Here is a 25,258-nt window from a genome sequence, read left to right as displayed (position 1 = left end):
GGGCACCTCTGAGCAGAAATTGCTGGGTCCCCTGAGGCTGGAGCCCAAGGGAAATTTATTTTCTTCCGAGTGCTCCTTCCATCCCATCAGGCACTGACTCAGGGTGGCTGAGGATAATTAAAGGAGTGCAGAGTCACTAGCAGCTAAAGGAACTCAGTCTTCTCAGGAAAGCATAACAAACCGACCGGGATGACTTTAGTCCAAGGAAAAGGAGGGGTTGGACAGAGGCAGTCAGTGCCCTGTAACCCAGCCCTTCAGTTGCTGAGTCTCCCTGAAGCTTTCTCTCCCTGGGCTTTCACAGGGTGGGGCTCTCTCCTCTGTGTCTCTCCCTCTTTTTCTTGCTTCTTTCTTTCTCCTTCTTCATCTTTTCCTCTATCCCTTCTGCTTCAGCTCCTACTCCCCCACCTCTTTAAAACCTGCTTCCCTAATGCAACAGGACTGGGTCCTATGAGTAAGAGACACCCAGAGTGCGTGCACAGAGGAGCAGCCAGGGAGAGGCCTCCCCAGAAACCAACCCTGATCTTGAACTTCCAGCCACCAGAGCTGTGAGAAAATAAATATGTTGTTTAACAAAACAAAAAAACCTGCTTTACATGGGTTTTTACACAGGTTTTGGTCCTTGGTTATCTGTGGATCCATAGTTCTCAGTACACACACATTTTTTCCTCTCAATTACACCACCTGGGATCTCTTTCAGCTCTGTCACTGACACTGTGCGATGTGCAGCAGTGATATTAATAGGAAACACGTACACTTAATGTGCATCACTCACTCTTGTGAGTGCATTGTGTATAAAATTAACTCATCTAGTTGTCAGGGCAACCTATGTATGGGGACTTTATTGTCATTAGCTTTGTCTGTGGTAAATGAGATTACTAGTCACCAAGTATTTTGGTTTCCCTCCCTGCAGTGCTCCTGCCTGTAGCAGATTTAAACATCCCCACCCTGTTGGACTAAGGAGTGACCATATGATTTTCTTTTGCCAATAAAATAAGGGCAGATGTGTCACATGTCATTTATGGGAAGAAGCTTTAAAAGCAAGTGTGTGTTCTGCTGTGTTCTCTCCTCACTGTGCCGTGATGCCTGGCAGTGTGCCTGCTTGGGGCTGCTCTGGCAGCCTGGGTCTGAGGGTGAAGACGACATGGAGCAAAGCCACAGCCGACTGGTGAAGGACATGCATGGTGAACAAGAAGCATTTGTCAATGCCTATCATTGAGGTTTCTGGAGTTGTTTGTTACTGCAGCACAACTTAGTCTCTCCTGACTGACAATACTCATATTCAGGTAAGGAGCTGAGCACATTCAGAGTGTGTCAGGGAGTCTGGCTTGGTCTGAGCTCTTAACAACTACTCTATATTATCTCAGTGACCCTCAATTCCTGGTTTGTGAGGTAGGGTGATCTGTACCCTACTTGAAAGCAATGAGTGCTATGTTTTTTCAGTCCCATTCATCTGGCTTTCACTTTAGCCTGATTTCTTTGTAGCTTTAAACACGTTAGGCATATTTCTTTTACAGGTGATGCTGGCTAAGCTCAAGGGAAATGAGGAGTTCACAGCTGTCTATGGACGTTTCCATCATGTTTATAACTAGAAATCCTTATTTTCTATGTTCCCAGCTCAGGACACCCTGAAGGAAAGAATTCCCAAATCTCCACTCTCCCTACCAAGCTTCCTACCCCTGGCATTTGGGAAAGATGGCAATAATTGTTAGTCTTTATTAAGTACCTGCCATGCTTCAACAACCGCACAAGCAGGATTTCTAATTCTTTTTTTCTTTTTTTAATATATATATTTATATATTTATTTCAGAGAGAGAAGGAGAGGGAGAGAGAGAAGAAACATCCATGATGAAAGAGAATCATCAACTGGCTGCCTCCTGCACGCCCCTTACTAGGGATCAAGCCCGCAACCCAGGCATATGCCCTGACCAGAAATCGAACCATGGCCTCCTGGTTCATAGGTCAACGCTCAACCACTGAGCCACGCTGGCCAGGCAAGGGATTCTAATTCTTAAAGCCACATTCTAAAGCAGGAATTATTTCCATTCTTGACAAGGAAACTGAGGTCCAATCACACTAAATAAGGTGTCTAAGGTCACACACCTAGCATGTTTAGGCTCCTGGTTCCACTTCAGAGCCACCTGGCACTAAGGCTTGTGTTCTCTCCACCAGGCTGACTGTTGTAGCAAACTCGGCTCCGCTTGGTTTTCCAGCGCCTTCTCTCATCGTTTGGGACCTGGAGGTATCTAAGCCTCATTATATTCTATGCTAAATAATAGTTAAACTGCTTCTGAAGAAGGAAGTCAAGAGGCGGTGTGCTGGATCTAGGCAAATTCCTAGGAAAGCCTTCATGTAACAGAAAGACAGAAAGACTTGAAAACCAACTAAAACAGCCTGAGCAGTTTGAGGTTTTGTATTTTAATAATAAGGCTGAGCACAGTGCTGAGGAGTCTTTGATTCAACCTTTCTGAGCTCTCAACTAAACCGTAATGAAGCAAACCTCCAAGGGAGGCATTCCAATTAGCCCTGTTTTCCAGATGATCTGACCAGGACCCCAAAGTCTGATTTCCTGTCCCTGATGCTCATCTTGGAACAAAATTATCCCCATTGAGAAGCTGTGCACCAAATACCACATGTACAAATGACTGCCTGATTTTTCCAACAGGCTGATGTTGGAACATGGATCATGGCTGTGATGCAAAAAAATTTTTTTACTGATAATGAGCCAATTTATAATTTAAAGCCAGACATGGTCAAGCCTGGGCTCTTTTTTCAAAAAATGTATTATCATAATAATTATTATTTGGTATTGCCATCTGGGTCACACTTTTAAAAAGAAAAGCCTTTCTTGTGCTTCTGAAAGCTACTTCTTCTGAGATAGTGTGTCCTCAAGACACCCCCACAGCACGACCTCACAAGTAGCCTTCTCCAAACACTTACTCCTGCGTGATCCTATTTTTCCACAAACCCCCTAAATCATAATACCCGTGTATGCGCTCAACGGCCACTTATACAGAGTGCCTGCAATATGCCAGGCCCCTTGCCGATGCCCTGAAGAATGCAAAGCTATTCAAGCCACAGTCCTGCTCTTACCATTCAGTCTAAAGGGTGTTAAATAAAAATGAGGACTCTTACGTGATGTTAACCATTGGAAATCATGTAGGGTCTTTCACTTTCTAGAAGGAAATCAAGGTTCCATTCACTCTGCCAAGCCTCATTCTATCCCTACAGTCAAGGTAACAGTGCGGATATGAGTTGATCAGGTTTAATATTTATTGGACCACTGTGTCAGGACGTAGTGTTTTTAATGTAAGAAGGAAAGAAATTAGAGTGCTCAGGCCCCCTGGGACTCTTTCTGGCCTCTCTGCAATCTCCTCTCTCCCTAGACTCAGGGAGTAAGAGAGGCCTGGGGCTACCTCCCGCTAGGAAGGACCTTCTGTTTCCTGGAGTGGGACCACAGTGGAGCCCAGGGGGAGGCCACCTAGGCTGGAAAAACGCCTTTTTGTATTTCCACAGGAGATGACAGTAGGGCAGGAGTTAATAAGGGATGTAGTAAAGGGTTAAGAGGGTCAAATATGTGGTGATGGCAGGAGATGACTTTGGGCGACTTTGGTTGCTAATCACACATACAATATACAGATGATGTAACATAGAATTGATTATGCATTGAGACCCATAGAATTTTATTAACCAATGTCACCCCAATAAATTTAAAAGAAAGAGAAAAAAAAAGAATACGCCTGACAGGATTTGGCAGGTGATTAGGTAAGGAGATGAGCCAGGCTTCTTCCCCAGGAGCGTCTGTGTGGGTAGGGGAGTCAAACAGCACACGAGGCCTGGGGTTTGGGGGAGCAGGTTGCTGGGCAGAGCAGGGGTGCTCCCTGGCATGCCTCTCTGGACCATGAACTGAGCCATGGGAGGATGTGAGTCTTTGATAAGCTGCTCCTCATAAGCTGCCTCTTTTTCTTATCCTGTTATTGTTCTCCTCATAAGCTGTCTCTTTGTCTTACCCTGTTATTGTTCACGTGGTGTTACTGTGTGCAATAGGTTTCTCCCTGCATGTTTTAGGGAAATTTGGATGTGGTGAAACCGTTAGCTGGATCTGCTTTATTCTAAAAAGAAGACTCCTGCCCTAGATCGGCATCAATATTTCCACAGTTTTATGAACCAGGATTCTGAAGCCCTAGATCGGTGGTTCTCAACCTGTGGGTCGCGACCCCTTTGGGGGTCGAACGACCCTTTCACAGGGGTCGCCTAAGACCATTGGAAAACACATATATAATTACATATTGTTTTGTGATTAATCACTATGCTTTAATTATGTTCAATTTGTAACAATGAAATTGAGGGTCACCACAACATGAGGAACTGTATTAAAGGGTCACGGCATTAGGAAGGTTGAGAACCACTGGCCTAGATGCTTTCTCAGAAAGGGAGTGGTACTTGCACATGCCTGCTTTATCAGAGTGCTACACCAGAGGGCAGTATGGTGCTCTGTTCTGGAGATGCCCTTTTTTCCTAGAGAGTCCAGCTGAGTAATGGGTCTTCTCGGGGTGTTTTCCTGAGGAATGAAAGAGGAAGGGAGGTGCACTCATTTTCTATTGCTGTGTAACAGACTGCGAAATGTGTAGCTTAAAACAATACCCATTTGTTAGCTCAGAGTTCTGTAGGTCAGAAGTTGATTGCGTTCACAATCGCCAGTGGGAGGCAACCGTGGGTGGCAACAGTGGGTGTGGCTGGCTAGGAGGAGTGATCCAGGAAACTAAGCCTTTTTACAGTCAAGCCATAAACTTAGCTAGTGAACTCTCATGCCACCACCACCACTTTAATTAAGGGGGGAAAGGACAGGAGTGTTTGTAAAGAGCTAAAGAGCGCCTGAGAGCAGCTGAATTGGGATTTTGCTAGGTTTACACACTTTCCTGGGTGTTTCTGAAATTTGACTTCAGATCAGAGTTTTATTTCCTGTGACAGGATAGTTGGGACTGCGTTCAATTCATACACACACTAAAATTTTTCTAAGTCTCAAAAAAATAACAAACATCCTGACAAGAACTTTCCTTCTGTGGTCTAGACTTCCTTGAGGCTGCTCTTTAACTCTTCTCTTTTCCAAGGTTCCCTGGAAGAAAATGAACCTTTCAGGGCTTCAAAATGAAAAAGCAGCCAGCCTTGGCCAGAGTGACTCAGTTGGTTGAAGCGTCACCCAGTACATGAAAGGTTGTGGGTCTGATTCCTGGTCCCAGATGGGGTACGTGCAGGAGGCAACTTATTGGTGTTACTCTGTCACATTGATGTTTCTCTGTTTCTCCCTCTCTCTTTCTCATTCTCTCCCACTCTTTCTAAAAACCAATGAGGCTTAAAAAAGAGAAGAAAAAGCAGCCAATCATCAGTAAATCCACAAATGACAAATGTTGGTGAGGATGTGGAGAAAGGGGAATCCTTGTACACTGTTGGGGGTGAATGCAGATTTGTGCAGTCACTGTGGAAACAGTATGGAGTTTCCTTAAAAAAATTAAAAATGGAACCCCTATTTGACCCAGCAATTCCACTTCAGGGCATATATCGAAGAAACTCAAAACACTATTTCAAAAGAATATATGCAACCCTATGCTCATTGCAGAATTAAATTCATTGTAGTAATGTTTGCAATAGCCAAGAAGCAACCCAAATACCCATCAATAGACAAGTGGATTTAAAAGCTGTTGCACATATATACAATGGAATATTACTCAGCCATAAAAAAGAACAAAATTTTACCGTTTGCGACAGCATAGATGGACCTAAAGGGTATTATGCTAAATGTCAGTCAGAGGAAGACAAATACCATATAATTTCACTTATAAGTAGAATGTAAAGAACAAAACAAATGAACAAAATTGAAACAGACTCATAGGACAGATTGATGGTTGCCAGAGGGGGCGGGGGTTGGAGGACTGGGTGAAAAAGGTGAAGGGATTAAGAAGTTCAAATTAGTAATTATAAAACAGTCATGGGGATGGTAAAGTACAACATAAGGAATATAGTCAATAATCCTATATAATAAAGAGCTAATATGCAAATGGTTATGACACCCTCATGCCATAATGACTAATCAGCAGGAGGCTGCATGTGCGGCTGGCACGGGTGGGTGGGGCTGCGTGCGCAGCGATGCTGGGGGACATGAGGCTGTGTCCCCCACCTGGTGCCGGCCGGGGGAACGTGACGCTGTTGTTGTTTATTTATTAATAAATTTATGTATTATTTTCATATACATTTTACTAATTTTCTTTCATCTTTGACACTTCTATTATAGATAAAGGGCAAATAGCAATATTAAGATATTTCCTCTAATTAATTCCCTTTTAATGTGCACGAATTTCATGCATCAGGCCACTAGTATTGTAATAACTATGTATGGTGCCAGGTGGGTTTGTAAGTTATATACATGTCTAATCACTATGCTGTACACCTGAGACAAATATAATATTGTATATTAACTGTAACTGACCAACTAGTCAGAAGAGAAAGAGTGTGTGCATGGGCTCTTCAGAAATAGCAAATGCTCCTCCCTCTGCCTCTCTTAGTGATGGTCCCACTTATAGGATATGGTTGTTAGTATACAGCAGGAAGGAGATGCTAAATCTGGTGAGAGTGAAGAAGATAGTACAATGAGGGAAAAGGAATTAAAAGAAATTTTTAAAAAGAAAGGAAAAAGCGGCCAAAATTCTCCCTCCACATTTTATTGCTTTTGCAATAGATCACAGATTTTACTTAGGCTAAAAGGAGAAACCTTAAGAAAAACTGGGTTTATTTAGTTGTACTGTCCCAGCCTGTAAGACAGAGAACTTGAAGCCTGCCTTTCCTTACTTTCTCAGACAGGCTGCATTTTTCCATCTTAAAGAGTGGAAGCAGCTGAAGGATGTATGTCCTCTCTGGGCTGGAGACATTTTTTGACAAAACTTTGTTAACCAGTTAGGAAGCTTTACCTCTCTGTTATTTAAGATTTATGGGATTTTGCTGTTCAAATTCGGTGAAGAATCGAGTGCATTTAAGTAATATCTTTGGTTCCAAGATGTCAGGAGAGGCTGGATACCTCTACTGACTCCTTGGGATCCAAGTTACCAACTAGTCACAAGAGAAAGAGCACGTGAATGGGCTCTTCAGAGAGAAATAGCAAATGCTCCTCTCTCTGCCTCTCTCGGTAATGGTCCCACTTATAGGACACGGTTATTAATCTACAGCAGGAAGGGGATGCTAAATCTGGTGGAGAGTGGAGAAGATAGCACAATGAGGGAAAAGGAATTAACCTATAAAAACTTTGTGGGGAAAGGCTTATTACTTTGAGACATTTCATTGCCTACTTCGTTCGGTGCCGCCAGCTGGCTTCACATGGACCATAAAGTCTCCCAAAATACTTTGTGTAGAATTGTTGTTTGTCTTCATTAATTTACCCTGGTGACTCCAGGTGGGACATCACCCTGTAAGGAGAAGCGGAGTCCCAGCACAGCCATCTAGCCACTCACTGAGTCACCAATGCCCAAATTGTCACACATATCCATTTACCCACTACTTCCCTTTTGGCAGCCTTCCCTATGTCTGAGGCTGCACCCTACTTCCCTATCAAAGCTGACTATGTATTTCTCACTTTTATCATGCATTTCCACTCAGTAGCCAAGCTGTCCCGGACCAATGACACTGTCTAGTCAATATGCCTAGCACATAGCAGACACTTAAAATTCATTAACTGGACCCAACATTTCCTCCTTTACTTCCAAATTAACATTTTATCTCAGCTGGATGGGACTTATTCCTTCTTTGATCTAGATGCAGTTTTCTCTGGACTTTCCATATGAGTACAGAAGACAAACTATCCCCACTTTTGAAGACATTGCCCCACCAAGGTGTCACATACTTGGAAAGATCCTAGGCATTCATTTTTCTAAACCCAAGTGGAGGATAGTTACACATTAAGCTGTTGCTCCCCGGTTCCTAATGGACAGTGGGCTTATTTAGGGCCTTGCTGACAAGTAAATTGTCAAAGCACATGACGACTTTCCTTATTGATACCACAGCATCTCTTCTTCAGGTCGACACCAGAGAAAACACTTTTAACCTCTGGACACAGGAGGGCACTGAGGAAGAGAGAGAGGGGAGGAGAAAAGGCCAAAAGGGAGGTAGAGTCTACTAGGAAAAAATGAGATTATGCTGAGAAATAATCCCAAAGCAGAAAAATGTCAGGAATGAAAAAACATTCTTGGCATTCTTGCCTTTCAAAATTAGCATAGCCTACATGTCTAATATTAGAGGAACGATTAGGTAAATTATAATCTATTCATTCAATGGACTGTTGGGCAGCCATTAAATGTTTATTTTGAAGAATGTGTCCCAGCAGAGGAAAAATGTTTATGAAATGAAGTGATAAGTGGGGGGGGAAATCACCAGAAAATCATATTGTGCTGAAATCTAATTATCAATTTGTGTGTCTGAGGAAAGTGTAAGTTGGGGTGGAGTCAGGTCAAGGCTAGAACCCTGAAGAACACCGACATCTGTGGAATATTGAAGGAAGGGGCACCTTCAAAGAGACAGAAAAGATAAAGCAAAGAAACCAAGAAAGGGAGTGAATTAAGAGAGCATGTGCAAAGCGTCAGCCACTTTATATACATTACTACATTTAGTCCTCACCAAAATTGGGAGATCCTGTTATAGCCATTGGCAATGAACAAATTTTGAGCAGTTTCAAGAGAAAATGAGCAAGTTGGACAACATCGCAGGGTAAGGAAGAGATGGGATTTGAGCTGAAGTCTGCTTTACCCCCACTGCTTCCCTGTTAGAAATACCTTCTGAATGTACATGAGGTCATGAATTAAGAGGGATCAGTCAATTGTATTTTCTTTCTTTTTTATTTTCTTTTATTTTTTATTGAATTTATTGGCATGGCATTGATTGATAAAATTATATAGGTTTTAGGTATACAATTCTATAACACATCATCTCTATATTGTATTGTGTGTTCACCACCCCAAGTTAACTCTCCTTCCATCACCATCCATCTGTGTTTTCTATTCAATAAGTTCACCTCTGATACAAGAACAGTGGGAGTAAAGAGTGAGAGAATGGACCCCAGGGTGATGGATTAGTATAGGGGTTGCAAACTCCATTGCCTAAAGGGCAGGTACGGTAGAAGGGGAAGCAGTGTGGCACACTGGAGCATGCACACTGTCTAAAGAGGGAAGGATGCAGGAATCTCACCCACTGTTATCAGATATTCTAATTTGTTTAGAGACACCAGCATTCTGGATTTAATCTCCCTTTGTGAAATTTTCCATTTTTAAATGTTGGGATCTAAATAAAAACACTTTAAATACTGTGCAGACAAAAGAAACCTATGGAGTCGATTGGGCCAGGTTTAGACCACTATCCTTCTGAGGGTAGTTTGTCTTCAGGAAGTACACCTTCAGTTGTGCTGATTCTATGCAGAGCCAATCCTCAGGCTAAGAGGAAATCCCTGAGCAGGCCTTGGGTGGGGGTACCTCTCTTTTCATCTTCCTTTCCCAGCTGGTCTCACTGGGCCCATCACTCAATTTTCCATGATGAATGCTTTGTTGGGTGCTGTTCCATGGAGTTAAAGGAGCATGGAGTGTCTCTCATCACAGCCCTTCTTTTCTAGGAAAATAAATGGCGAGTTCCCTGGAGTTGGGGATTTTTTATGCAATGACTTTCCTCTACGAGATTTATTGCAGCAGCTTTGTGAGAGATTTGTAGTAAGTAGTGTTCCGGCTGTAGGTCTTAAATCCTCAATGCCACAGCCATAACTCTCCAGGAAGGAAATGATAGAAGATCACAGTGGCTAATATTGCATTATGATGATACAGTCTTGGCTGAAATGATTGCCATCTTGCTGCTGCTGTCTTACTTAGGCATCGTGAGTTCTTCAAACGTGCTTGAGATATCTACGGGGTGGGGCAAAAGTAGGTTTCCAGTTGTGAGTGTGCAAAACACAGAGTTTATGTGTATTGTTATTTATTATTATATTATTTTCCATACGAACAACTGTAAATCTACTGCTGTCCCACCCTGTATCCTCGTGGTGCTTGGTGAAATCCAGAAGAACCTACAGAGGAGACTAAGAGAGCAAGCATTTATCGAGTGTCTTCCAGTCCCCTTTTCACTGAAATTAAATAATGTTCCCAAGGTTTCCAGCAGCAAAGCCTCTCTGATTCCAAAGCAGATCTTGTCTACCACAACAAATGGGACATATTTTTATATAAAAGAGAGTGTCTAATGAATCAAAGTTGATAGGAGTGAAATGGTGAAATATTTTTATCAATTTAGGCTTAACCTGAATCTATTTCACTTTTAGACTCAGCGGATAGTGTATGTCAAGCCCAGGAGATAAAGTCTCAATGACACCATGAGGAAACAATCAGACAAACCCGGACTGTGGAATAAAGATAAGTATCCTGGGCATTTCAAAGAGTCATTGTAAAGGTGAAAAATGTCAGGGTTATCTTCTAGATTAAAAGACATAGAAAAGACAAATTAACGAATGCAATATATAAACCTTGAATCCTGGTTCCAAATGGAATTATATAAGATGTTTTGGAAGCAATTGAGAAAATGTGAACATGGACTGGACGTCACACAATGTTAGAGATTATTAGTTATCTTAAGTGTGATAACGGCATTGTGGTTATACAGGAAAACAGCCTTATTCTCAGGAGATATGTGCTGAAGTATTTAGGAGTAAAGCAACATAATATCTACTCTTTAATTTCAAATGACTAAGAAAAAATTATGTAAGTGTAAAATAGTATCAACTGCTGAATGTAGATGGTGAGTATGTAGTTATTCATTACACTAATCTTTTAATTTTTCTGTTCATTTAAATTTTTCATAGTATAAAGTGAAAATACACAAATAAAAAACTTGATTAGGTTAAGCTGCCTTAGAATGATGGAGAGGGGGCTGCCTTGAATAAGGTAAAAACAGTTTGAAATTCCTTTTTTTAAAAATAATATGTTTTATTGATTTTCTACAGAGAGGATAGAGAGTTAGAAACATCGATGAGAGAGAAACACCGATCAGCCGCCTCCTGCACGCCCCGCACTCGGGATGTGCCCACAACCAAGGTACATGCCCTTGACCGGAATCGAACCTGGGACCCTTGAGTCCGCAGGCCGATACTCTATCCACTGAGCCAAACCGGTTCTGGCTGAAATTCCTTTAGAAGATAAAAACTATGGCCCAACTTATATAGCTCAGAATATGTGTTCATTATAGTAAATATAAAATATATTTTTAAAGGACAGATGTAAATAACTACAGCCAGGTAAAAATACATTTGCAGGTGGATAAGAACTAGAAATGTACCCATTAGGTTAGTGGAACGAGAGGTAATCTGTTGTTGTTGTTGTTAATCCTCACCCGAGGATATTTTTCCATTGATTTTTAGAGAGAGTGGAAGGGAAGTGGAGAGACAGAGAGAGAGAGAGAAAAACATCGATGTGAGAGAGACACATCAATTGGTTGTCTCCCACAAGCAGCCTTACCAGGGATCAAGGGATCAAGCCTGGAATCAAGGTACATGCCCTTAACTGGAATGGAACATGGGACCCTGCAGTCTGCAGGCCAATGCTCTGTCCACTGAGCCAAACCAGCTAGGGCTGTATTATCTTTTTCACTAACATAATCTCAAAAAGTAAGCTCATAAATCAAGACAGAATAAAATCATAACTCATGCTCTGGTGTGGGGTTAATACATAAATATTTTTCTTTTAAGAGCCATTCTTTTTTAAAAAAAAAATATTTATGGTTTTTACAGAGAGAAGGGAGAGGAATAGAGAGTTAGAAACATCGATGAGAGAGAAACATCTATCAGCTGCCTCCTGCACACCCCTACTGGGGATGTGTCTGCAACCAAGGTACATGCCCTTGACCGGAATCGAACGTGGGACCCTTCGGTCCACAGGCCAACGCTCTATCCACTGAGCCAAACCAGTCAGGGCTTAAGAGCCATTCTTGAAGCCCATTGCAAAGAAATGTTCTGTATTTTTATAATCAGTAAATTTATTGAATTCATTGTATTACTAATAGCAAATCATCATGGGAACTTCAGCTTAATAGATTTAGGATGGTTGAAAAGATTTGGGGGGAAATAACAACAAATGAAATTAAATAATTAACATTTTAAAACAACTTCGGAAAGTTAGAAGTTTGGTTCATGAATGGTCAAATAATTTCATCTAAATTACAAGAACAATTATCTAAAACAGGGGTTAGTAAACACAGGTTGGCCATGGCCTCCTGTTTTTATAAATAAAGTTTTATTGGGACCCAGCCATGCTCATTCATTTATATACTGTCTCTGGCTGCTCTCCTCCTACAGCAGCAGAGGTGAGTGGTTTCAACAAAGACTGTGTGGCATACAAATCCTATAACACCACTATCTGATCCAACAAATAGTTTGCCCAGCCCTACTCTAAAAATATATATGTAAATGAAAAAGGAGTAAATGAGAATATGGAAAACTAATGTTGATTTATTATGGTGAAGGGATTGTGATTTTTTATTCATATTTTTAAATTTTACACCATTGTTACAAGGTGGTTTGTTCATTAAGTATTTTTAAGAAAAAAAATAGGGTGAGACCTATTACTGTTTTTATAATGCATAAAATTGGGATGGGGGGCAAATAGAAAATACATATTGCATAGTTATTAAAGCCTGACATGGAAATTCTAATACTTACAATTGAGGATTAGAAACAGAAGGAAATTACCAATATAATTCTCACAGGATTGTTCATAATAACAAAATGGTGGAAATAACAGGGTAACTTAAATAAATGATGATGTCTATATGATGGAATATTACATAATCATAAAAATGATACTTTTTAAAAAGTATTTATTACTTTTTTAATCAGAAAAATATATTTTCTATCAGGTATTCACTGACAATGAAAAGTACTCATGATAGTGATATTTAAGTAAAATCAATTACAGAACATTTCAAAATATCTATAAGCATTTTCTACACAGACTTACAAATATACAAAATATCTGGAAAATATAAATTATACCTCAATAGTGGTTAGGAAGTGGTATTTGGGAGGACTTTTCTTTCTCCTTAATATAATTCTAGAGTGTTTAATTTTGTAGTGAGTATGTACAGCAAGAGAAGAACTATCCATCTTTTAAAGTGACATATTAAGCATGGTTTGGCTCAGTGGTTAGGATGTCAGCCTGCAGACCACCAAAGGGTCTCGGGTTTGATTCCTGGTCAAGGGCACGTACCTCAGTTGAAGGTTCCATCCTCCTCATGGGGGAGGCAATCAGTCAATGTGTCTCTCTCACATCAATGTTTCTCTCTCTATCTCCCTTCTCCCTCCCTTCCACTCTCTCTCTCTAAAGATCAATGGAAAAAAATATCCTTGGGTGAGGAATAAAAAAAGAATAATAATGTATTAAAAGTTTTTTAATGACCTAGTTAAATGATTATGAAAAGGTGAATACAAAATTACAGAGAGAATATGATCTCAAGTTTAGAAATAAAATGTGTACAAGAAAAGGACCAATAACAATGACTTCTACTATTAAACTCTACCAGGTCCTCTACTCTGTCTCACACTTTCCGATCTCCTTCCCTCACAGCTTCCCAAAATCTTATATGTCATTTCAACTGGACAGGTGAGAGAGAGAGGAAGAAGACAAAAGCACTCAAGCATATATTTCCTGCAAGGCTCCTGATACTATGGAAAGGATAAAACACCCAAGTCCTTACAGTGGCCAAAACATGATCTATACCTTCCCACCTCCTGACACACACACTGCTCTGACCTCATCTCTCAACACTCTCTCCATCACTTACATTTCCTTCAGGTCCCCATGTAAATTTCATCTTATCAGGGATACCTAACTTTGGCTTTCACCAAACTACCAACTTGCTTTTAAGGTATAATTAAAATACGCTTTTTAACCTGAATGAAATTATTCTAAAAGCTAAAAGTCATGTGATAGTCAGCTCCCAAGATGGCCTTCTGATATTCATATCCTTGGATATTCCCTCTCACAATGAATACAGCTGACCTTCATAACCGCAGGATGCTGCAGACAGGACAGACTGTAGCTTCCCAGGTTAGATCACAAAAGACACTGGACTTCTGCTTTGCTCTCTTAGATCATCTGTTCTGGGGGAAGCTACCACGATGCCATGTAAACACTCAAGGAGCCCTATAGAGAGGCCCATGGGTGAGGAACTGAGGCCTCCTGCCAACCACCAGCATCAATCAACTTGTCATTCACGTGTATAAGTCATCTTGGAAGCAAATTGTCCAGCCCCAGTCAAGCCGTCTTATAACTGCAGTTTGGGCCAACATTTTTACATTAGTTTCAGGAGTGAGCCTGAGCCAGAACTACCCAACTAAGCCATTCCTGAATTCCTGACCAACAGGTACTATGAGGGATAACAAATCCTTACTGTCATTTAATACACTCTTTTTGGACAGTCTCCTCTCCCATGATCCTCTTATTCTCCATCCAGAACTTTACCCTAAGTCTCAGGGTAGACAGTCCTGTTTTTGGCCCTGCCCACACCTCAGGATAAATAATTAGCAATAAATAATTAATATGCTCACTAACCTAACTATCAAGTCCCTTTAATCCATATATCTCTAATTCCTTTAAGTGATACACCTATCCACACAACTCCACACAGAATCAGGCAAAGAAGTAGACCATTATCCCTGTGGTTTGTCCCAAGTACCATTCTACACGTCTGGTCCACTTGGTCTTTGCTTTTCCTACTTTCCTACGTATCTAAGGCACACCCGTCTCTATAATTCAGTGAATGATACCCATTTCAGGCCTATGATGCTCTCATAACAGGTTTGGGGCAGATGTCAGCCTCCACCCTCTCCCTTAATTCTCTTATTCTTCATCCAGAACTTGAGAAGACAGTTCTATTTTTGGCCCCACCCTCACCTCAAGATCCAGACAATCTAGAGTGCCATACCTCCCCCTCCCTGTGTGTGTGTGTGTGGGGGGGGGGCGGGGGGGCATTGAAGAATTTACATAGGCGCTTATTTAAACCAGTCTCCCTCAACCTGCTAGGTGGGTCAGATTTTGCAACCCGAACTATTGCAATGATAGACAGCAGCCCCATCTCCACAAAGAAATAACAATTTCCAGGTAGAAGAGGATCAGTCTTCCTACTTCCCCTGATTTTTCATTAGCAGGGTTCTTTAGTTCTCTCTCAGCTCCTTACTGCCTCCATCAACTAAATCAAGTTTCATCAAGCAACAGTCTCAGTGTGTATAACATGAGCCCCTAATTCTGGGAGACAGCATGCGTATAGTATGTGTGTCTATATTTCTCTCTGTGTGTATATGCATGCATGTGTGTTTTGTGTGTCTATTTGTACATCATGTATCTCTATCTCTGTGTTGTATGTTTTATGTATGTCGTGTGTATGTGTTGTGTGTACCTATATGTTGTGTGTGTGTGTATGATATGTATATATACGTGTGTGTGTTTGTGCACACATCCAGCTTCATCAGCCTGGGGTTCATACAATTTCCCTCCACAAGGACACCTAATGTACAACAGATTCTTAACTTTGATAAGTGTACCATTGTTATGTAAGATGTTGGCATTAGGTAAAGCTAGATAAAGGGTATATGGGCATACAGTAACTCTTCTGTCATTCTAAAAGGGTTCAAAAAACATTTTTTAGAGTTATTGCCCAGATGAGCAAGAAATCCAATCTTCCCCTCTTCTAAAACTTTCCAAGGGTGTTAACTTGGGCCCAAAGTCACCATCCTGGTTGTGATGTTCTCACCAGTGGATTAAGAGTCAGGTCTTTGCCTCCCCCACTACAGCTCATTCGGACAACTCTCTAACTTGCCCAATTGGCATTTCAGTTTGCTAAGCCAATAGTGTGACCACCAGCTATCCAGATCCTCTTCCAAACTGTTTCTTCCTCTGTAAAATGTATACTAAAACATTTTACAGAGGATAAAAATAAAAGAGAATTCTTATAAAAAGACAAAGGAAAAAAGCACAAATTGGCAGCCAATTTAGGGCAGAACTGCATTTTTAAGGGAGGAGACGGGTCTCCTGCCTGGCTTTGATTATTCACATCCAGGCAGGGCTGGCTTCGGGTTGGGTTCAGAGGAGGAGGAGCAGAAAGCGGCCTGCTTGGGGGACTTAGGCCTTCAGTATTCAATGTTGCCATGGGCTTGACATTATACAGATGGCTATCTTGGGTTTAAATATCCCCCCACCCCCATACTTCACAAGTCAATTAAGACTTCTTTGGAGAAGAGTGGGTCTGCCCTGCTCTGCTGGACTGGAAACAAAGGGCTCAGCTCCTTGAGGGGAATGTGGTCTGTCTTCTCTCTCAGCTCACTAAGCAACCTGTTGACAAGCTTATAATTACCAGAACTACGGGCTCCACAATGAATGTTCTTGGGAATTTTAATGATCGAAGTGAATGAATATGCTTCAACATTTGGAAACGTGCTTGAGAAGAATAATTGCTTTAAAGTGTTTCATAAATTGTTGCTAGGAGACATCAAGATAGGCTTTTTTACTTACAACTTGAAGTTCAACTGGCAAGAAATTCTCCCCATTCAAAATATAGATAAGCAAACAGAACAATTCAGAAATCTACTACTGGCTATTAGAGAAAATCTTTCATCTGAAAGAAAATGGAGAACAAGAGGCCAAAAAAAATGTTGATGGCAATTATGGACTTGCATCTCAGTTCTTACTGGTTATATTATCTTGAGCAATTCTTTTCATGTCTTTTATTCTAAGTTTTACCATCTGAAAAATGGGGCTATCAACTCGTAGGATTAGAGATAATGAACATATGAATATACTCGGCACTTAATATTTAATTTGTTTAATTATTTACACTCACTTGTTTCAAAGATTTTGAGGTAGCTTACAAAATCATTTCCTATCTTAGATCCCCTCTCCCTCCCCTCTGTCCCATCCCCCCACCCCTCCACCACCACCAAAAGCAGCCCTCCCCACCCCCCACCCCCAACACAAGGAATTGGGTATAGTGGCTTATTTGGAAGGTATTACTGGAAGTTCAAGTGAGACAGTGAAGGAAGTGAGACTGTGAAAGGAGAAAAGTCAATAAATCAATGTGCAGGGAAGTCCACTATGAATCAATTCTGCTAAGAACTCTCTGGAGGACTACAGAGAACACATCTCGGAATTCTCCTGCTGAGGGATGGGGAAGCTCTGGTATTTATCCATTGACTCTCATCTCAGTGGTTGAGAGATGCCTCTGGGAGCCTTAAATAACCAGCACCTTCACAATGCTGTAAGAGATCTGGTAATTTCTTGTAGAACAGGAGAAAACCCTCAGGAAGAGAAGCAGGGAATACCGGGCATGTGAGGTAGGAACCTGCTAGTGTGCCCATGGACTATCCTACTCCAGCTGCATGTGAACTCAGAGGAGGCCAGAGGGATACGGGTGAACCAACAACAGAATCTGCAACACTTAGGATCCAACAAGGTAGAATTAAGATGAAGAAATTGGGGTCAGATAAAAACAGGTACTCCATAAATGCTGCTGAATCTAACAAATGTTATTTTGTAGAAATGCTGGCTGTGATGACTGATAACATTCCCCCCTCTCCCCCCGCCCTAAACTTCTAATCAACAAAATAGCCTGGAACTTGGACAAGGTTTTCCATATTAGTGTGGGCAATAAATGGTTAAACAAAATCCTTTATATATGGCAGTCCCTTGATGATCATGTTCTAGGACAGGGGGATGAGGCCCAGAAATCAGTATTTTAAAGATTCCCAGGTGATTCTAATGTGCAGCCAAGGTTGAGAACCACTGTTCTAGGAGGTCTAGAGAACATTCTTTTGTGATACAGCTGTGACTTCAGATTTCAAGCATTAAATTTGAACTCTGGGCACCAAATTGTATTTGGAAATTACATTCCCATTCCACATGGGTCAGGAAGGAAGTACTTTAGCTACTAGTAGTGCTTCTCCTGCCTGATAGCTGGTTGCTATCTAAATTACTAAAAAGTCAGGCAGGGCTCAAACTTAGCACTCCTTAGTATAGAAGAGCAAAGGCAGTGAAATGTTATTCTCCAAAGTTTTCTCAGCATGTCTGTTCACCCATCCCTGGGAGGAGATTTAGCGGCACCGTGATGCCCCCAAAGGAATAAAAAGCCATGTTGACAGCATAGACAGGAAGCAAGGGGATAAGGTGGGGCAATAACCCAGGAAGAGGCAGTTCCTCACTCCATACACCCAACCTCTGGCTCCCCTGCCAGGAATCAGGAAGATGAGATATGGAAAGGAAAGAAGGATGTAAAGAAGGAGGGAAAACAAGCAGGAGAGAGACGACCAGACAACCATTAGACGCCTCCTGATGGAAGAACACAACCCCACTTTCCAAGGCTAAAAAACTGAACTTGAGTTTGATCAAGCTATACAGAGGACAGAGTAACATATTAAATGCCACCACAGGGATGAATGAAAAATCCAGACTCTGGGAAACTCTACAGAATAAACAAGCAGATTTTTTTAATAAATAAAAGAGAAACCCATAGATTAAAAGAGTCCTAAAAGATATATTAACTAATTGCAATGTGTGAATCTTATTTAAATAATGAAGATACTTTCTATCTTAATTCATACAAACAATTTAAAAACTGAGTTTATGAGAAAAGAAATTTGAATACAGACTGAATATTAAGAATAATATGATATTGTTAATTATATGAGTCATGTGATAGTGGAAAAAGAATCTGTATCTTTTAATGATACATAATTAAATATTAGTGGTGAAGTTATATAATTTTTGGGCTATTCTTTAAAAAGAACACAGGAGGTAAAGGTAGGTAAACAGGCTTCATCATGAGTTGATGATGGACACCTGGAGCTCTTAAACTATTTTGTCTACTTTTGTGTATGTTTAGAATTCTCCACAATAAAAAGGTAAAAGTACAATACAAAACAACAACAAAACCCATTAGGGAAATGTGCTACCTTCAGGACATGACCAAGAGGCACATGAAGTCTGTTTCAGCAGGGGGTGTGTTTTGGACCGGAGGATGTGTTCTGCTTGTGAGCAAGCTCTGGTTTATCAGCTCTAAATAGGATCAGGGTGAGGTCCAGAGTGGAGGGAGCAGGATGCAACAAGACTGACACTTGATATTTGGGATCCAGCTTCCTGCCCTATGGCCATTACTAGCCAGCCCATAACACCTGTGTCTGATTCCAGAACCTACCCTCTTTATGCTTCTCACCCATAGGCCAAATTGCCTACCACCGAAAGGACGCTGGCCTGAGTAAAATCACAGGTCCATTTGATAACTTTATAAATTGTTGATTTCCATTGTCTAATGATCCTCTGACTCATGGCTGCCCAAGCCCTGGGCACCATGCCCATTTCTTCAAGCCCACTAGTTTCCCCAGCCTGTAATTTAACAGTGTGATAGAGTAATTCTCCTTTCCCTAACTCTACCCAGTGCTCCTCTCTATCACAATGAGGGGGTGTGGGGAGGAGAGGGCAATGAGTGTGTGTGTGTGTGTGTGTGTGTGTGAGAGAGAGAGAGAGAGAGAGAGAGAGAGAGAGAGAGAGAGAGAGAAAGTAGACTGTCTTAAACAAAAAAAGAGAGAGGTAGCATTCAGCTTTAGTCTAGATAACCAAACTCAACCTCTTCATCAATCTCCACAAGATAATCATGCAAACTAAACATCCCATTCATTTGGTATATTTTACCAAAGATTTGTGCATCACTACTGCGGGAAGCACCGCTTTCCCAATACTGTCATAAGGGTGCACCAAGGAACACTGAAGGCCGATAGTCCTTGGGCGTTAGCAGGACTAATGCCAAGCACCATTGTTCTGTTGAGATAGCGGTGGCTCAAAGCAATTTCCTGACCTAATAGCCTCAAAGTAAATGTTTACTGAACCCTACTGATCTTTACTGATCTCTATTGACCTTAGAGACAGTCTGTCTGCTACCTGTTTGCCGTGCTTTACTGAGGGCAAGATGTGTATCTAAAATTGAATAAAAAGCGGATAAGGCCAGGTTTCAGTGTGTCTCTCCAAGAGAGAGGTCTCCACCTGGCCCCCATGCCTTCTAAATTCATATTTCTTGTCTAGTGTTTTCATTTGTGCGTCGGCCCATTCTTCATATCCCGAACCCCCGCTGCAAAAGGTTGTGGCACACCACGAAGGGTGGCATCGTGCAGCGGACATCAATCTGGAATTGCATTGTGGTTGTGCTTTCTTCCCTCCACCTCCCTGCCCTCCCCCCTTTTGTGCCCTCTCTTAGGAGCAATACTATTCCTCCCCTTGTCTCATGCAAAGCAGGTTAGCAGACGTATATTCTTGATGGAGAAGGCCCTTGGGACTTCACCTTCCACTCCAATTGTCATTTCGATGTATTTCTTCTCATCAAATAGAAAGCTCTCCCTAAGAGAGTCCTGGTGGCCAACATTTTCTCTGTTTTATTGCTTGTCCGTCCTCACAGGTCTGCCATTTGGCTGTGGATAAGGCCCAAACCAGAAGAGTGGATGGTTAACAGAGCACAGGGCCAAGGAGCCTGTCAACTCATCCCACTGAGTCACCACGCTGCCCAGAACAGTGTCCAGCACACATAATGGCTATTTGATACTGTTTGTGCAATATGGGGGAATTTGAGTGATTAACCTAGTCTCTCACAAGGCAGGGAAAAGATCATACACAACATTTGGAGAAAGGCAGAGCCTAGGAGGGCCTAGGAGATCCAGATGCCAGGCAAGAGGGGGTGAAGGGAGTCATGTACATTTCCTCCCTTGGTAGAAGGTGGTTTCCTGTTCCTAGAAAATGTGTCCATACCTCTGCATTTAGTGTCTCCTAAAACTACATGTTTCTTTTATGTCCTTGTTTTTTATTTTATTATTTATAACTACATATAGCCTTGTTTTTTATTTCATTTGTTTTGGAAATATAAGCCTGAGCTATATAAAAATAAATCAAATGTTCTGAACTGACCCAAACTAAGTAGGTTGTTCACTCAAAGAACTCTTTGGGTAGACATCAGTCGCCTTTGGTGCTTACATGTGGGTGGTAGCCCACATCCTCTACATTACAACCTCTACACCAAGTGAGGTCTTAGACCAAATTCTGCCAAAGCCACAAATGTTTACTAACCAGCAGGTACAAGAACAATCTTACAATTGATTCTTGTGGCCTTGGGGACCCATTCTCTTAGGCAATACAAGTAATGTAAGCATAATAGTCCGAAGGTAGACACAGAATGGTGATAGGACCAGCAGCCTTTTATAGAGTCAATCACAGCCTTCATGAAGGAGAAATACACAGGACCAAGGGAACGCTAGACCCCAAACACTGTACAAAAAGCCTGACCACTGAACTTGCTGGAGCTATATACCCATCCATGCAAGAGCAGTGGGGCTCATGTCTGGGACCATCACTTATTTTTACCTATTCAAAAATATTTCTAACATTCCTTATATGAATTTAAAACCTTCCAGTAAGATTTTGATAAGACTATTTTTAGTATTATCTAGCCATCTTTGGAGTGTTAATTCCTGATGAGAGACCTTTAAAACTAACCACTCTAACATATAAGCCTGAGTTCATATGCATGCATAGATATTGAGCCACATGTAAAAGGTATTTGTAAATGACCATGCAGACAATGTAACATTAAAAAATAGTGCCACCCTGGCCTATGTGGTTCAGTTGGTTGGGGGTTGTGCACCAAAGGGTCGCTGGTTTGATTCCCAGTCAGGGCACATGCCCGGGACTGGGTACCCCATCCCCGGTAGTGGGCAGAAGGCAGCAAATGGATATCTCACTCTCGCATCAGTGTTTCTCTCTCTCTTTCCCCCTCTCTTCCTCTGTCTCTAAAAATCATAAAGAAATATTTTAAGTACCTATTCCATGTAAAGTAAAAGCCCTCCCTTGGTAGGGTAGTAGCAGGAATCCAGTGGGAGAACCTCAGGGAAAGGGGGAAGGTGCACAGATGGGGCTGGACTCTGCCTTGAAGGCAGCTAATAAGCAGAACTTTCCTCTGCTTAAATATCACATGACTTGTGTTTGTTTTCATGCTGGAGGCTGTTCCATCCCCTCTGGTTTGAAAAGAACTAATTTCAGTCCTCCCCGTTTCAGAAGGGACGGTTTATTCTCCTGCTGTCAGCAAATCTGATTGCACCTGTAGTTACCCACTTGCAGCCACAATTAGCCATAAGCACTCTCCAAATATGGCAAAAGCAGTTAAGCATGCCTGCAATTAAGTAATTGTGGGCATCATTAGTTGCATCGTTAGTCACATGAGTAACTTTTATGGTCACCATGGCTACCTTCTGATACCAAATTACCCATCCAATGAGGGAGCACTGGGGCTAAAAACTGACCCCTCCTTTTCCAATGTTGTGATTTTGTGTTATTTTTTCCCCCTAATTATTTCACATAAGTGAATGGGGAATGTTTGCAAATATAAATTATTTATGTCAAACCAAAAAGAAATGGTCACCCTGGGTCCTGTGTATTATCCATTCTTCTTCTCCTTTTTTTTTTCCATTTAACATACAAGAAATCAAAGCTAGCTTTTTTTTTTTTTCTCTGGGAGAATAACCCACTTGTGGTATCTAGGTGACAATGCAATCTTTCATTTGTATATTCTGTCCAATAAAGGTTTTATTTTATACCAGAGTTATCATTCCCCAATTTTAATATCTGCTACCAATTTTCAATTGGAGACCTTTACTTCCTGTTTGAATTGAAGTGATTAGATGTTTTTTCCACTGGTAGTTTTAATCTAAAAGGGAAATGGGCTCAGAGCTAGGAAGATAGTTCCTGCTTGGAGAATGATGATCTGTGAAAATGTCATTAAGAAGTGTATTCTTAATGAATCACCAGCCTGAAAATGAAACATCATATTCTAAGAAATCTATATGCATAAAGTAGAGCAGAGTAGGGTAGAGAGATGCATGTTTAATCAATATTTATTCATGTAATAACTTCAAGATGCTTGATATAACAACAGATTAATCATCCCTCACTAAGCAGTATGTTTCAGATCTACACATCCCAGAGATAAGTAGAGAACCTATCACTCCCATTTAAGTGTTTAGAAAGTATGGAATAGATGACTGAATGGCTCATCCTCCATCTACTGGGCATCCATCTATTGGCCTCAGGTGCCATTTGAAAAGAGGAAAGATTCTATCAGGCTTTCTGACCCTAGTGACTTTGGACAAAGAAGAAAACCTGTCTCTAAAGCATGCTGTCCATCAGAACTTGCTGTAATAATGGAATGTTTTATATCTGCACTGTCCAATATGTCAGTCACCACCCACATGTGGCTAGTGTGTGCTTGGAATGGGACTAGAATGACCTGATTTTAAATTTTAAGCTTTAGCTACACCACCTCTAAGCTATATGATCTTAGATCAGTGGTTCCCAAACTTATTTGGCTTACCGCCCCCTTTCCAGAAAAAATATTACTCAGCCCCTGGAAATTAATTTTTTTTTAATTTTAATAGCAGTTACTCATCACCCCCAAATGCACCTGTGGCCATCACCGCCCCCCTGGATCGCTGCAGCGCCGACCAGGGGGCGGTAGCGCCCACTTTGGGAATCACTGTCTTAGATAAAACACTTGTTTCTTATGGCAAGTTATGTTTTAAAAGTATCATGCTAATGATGGTAGGGTGGAGATTGGAGAAAAATCAGGGAAGATCACAGTGAACCAGCTTGTCTTCCTGTTGCCTGGGTGTCTACTGTCTGTACAGTAGAAGACTGTTCAGGTGAGAACACCAAAAGAGAAGCAAGATGGGAAATGTTCTTACACAAATTAGGACTCCCTTGCCTACAAGTGGCAGAAAAACACAACCTAAACCTGCCTTGAGCAAAAAGGAATACCAAGGGGTCATGTCATAATCCTTAGACCTAATGCTGGCTTTGGGCAAGTGGATTTGTTGGTGGCAAAAATGGCACCAGGTGTTAGACCTTTGGAGTCAAACTAAACCTCAGTTCAGTAACATCAAGCTATAAGAGAAAGTTTATTTAGAAAGTCATGGAGGCAGGAGAAGTGAGTCGTAGAAGAAATGGGCTCAGGAAACAAGTTACAGAGGCAAAAGAAGGGGCCCTTGGAGCTTAGGAGGGAGAAATGTAAAGGAATCATGCCTGGGGGGGGCACCCACATGCTCCCAAGAGGGAGAGAACACTGGGTCCTCCATCCGAAGGGCTTTTATGAGTAGGGATTTTAGAGGTGGTCCCAGGGAAGGATCTCAATAGAATATTCATCAGCTTTCTAGGTATATCCTTTACCAGTTTGGCTCAGTGGATAGAGCGTCAGACTGTGGACTGAAGGGTCCCAGGTTTGATTCTGGTCAAGGGCATGTACCTTGGTTGCGGGCACATCCCCAGTAGGAGGTGTGCAGGAGGCGGCTGATCGATGTTTCTTTCTCATCAATGTTTCTAACTCTCTATTCTCTCTCTAAAAAAAAAAAAAATCAATAAAATGTATTTTTTTAAAAATAGGTATATCCTTTAAAGGCCATGGTCTCCATTGATTGCTTGATGCCAGGGCAGGGGGTCATAAGTCAATGCAGCTGGTCCTGATGTCAGCCATGGCATCCCTTGTCTGGTTTTGCTGCTTGCTTTTCTGGGCCTGGAGCTAAAACACAACTGAGGCCTAGACATAATCTTTGGAGGTTAATACTTAAGGGTGTGGTGTGCAGGGACCTGCATGGGAGTCGCATAAGGTCACTCTTCGGACCCTTGTTCCTCCTCCAAGGGGGTCTACTGCATGACTAGCAGTAACATGCCAGGGAAGGAAAAGTCAGGGGAGGGTCCAAACCGCATGACCAGTGATATGAAAGGTCAGGGGGTCTAAACCAAATGACCAGCAATGTGCTAGGGGAAAACAAGGTCCTTGTTTTCTCAGTTTTGCCCATTGGTAGGCACCTGGGGCTCTCTACCCTGGTGACCTTCTTTACCTGGCCCACCATCCTCGCTCTGCTCACGTCTGCCTAACTGCCTACCACAGATTCAGGCTTCATTTGAAGTCATCTGGATCTAGTTTCCTCCCATCTCTTGGCTCTGGCTCTACTATGCTTGTTTCAGCCTTGGGGTGTATGTGTTAGCAATATAGCAGCAAGAGGCCAAGTCCCTATAAACTCTCAAGTCTACCTTCAGGGTAAAACAGTGATTCCCAACGTGGGGCACATTTATTTTTTAAGGGGGGCAATTTGAGAATGAGTTATTAACTTAATTTTTTGCAT

The 25,258-nt window shown here is 41.6% G+C and overlaps 1 long non-coding RNA gene across 1 annotated transcript in view; it reads right to left on the bottom strand.

The window, feature by feature from the left end:
* Nucleotides 1–16,515: 16,515 nt before the first annotated feature.
* LOC111825856 overlaps nt 16,516–25,258 on the bottom strand; it is a 40,739-nt gene continuing 31,996 nt past the window's right edge. Inside the window, exon 3 of the long non-coding RNA XR_002829057.1 lies at nt 16,516–16,671. This is a non-coding gene — a long non-coding RNA (uncharacterized LOC111825856). The remainder of the gene's footprint in view (nt 16,672–25,258) is intronic.

This window comes from Myotis lucifugus, unplaced genomic scaffold (genome assembly GCF_000147115.1).
Source record: "Myotis lucifugus unplaced genomic scaffold, Myoluc2.0 scaffold_43, whole genome shotgun sequence".
Lineage (NCBI taxonomy): Eukaryota > Metazoa > Chordata > Mammalia > Chiroptera > Vespertilionidae > Myotis > Myotis lucifugus.
This window is presented reverse-complemented; position numbering and strand designations above follow the sequence as displayed.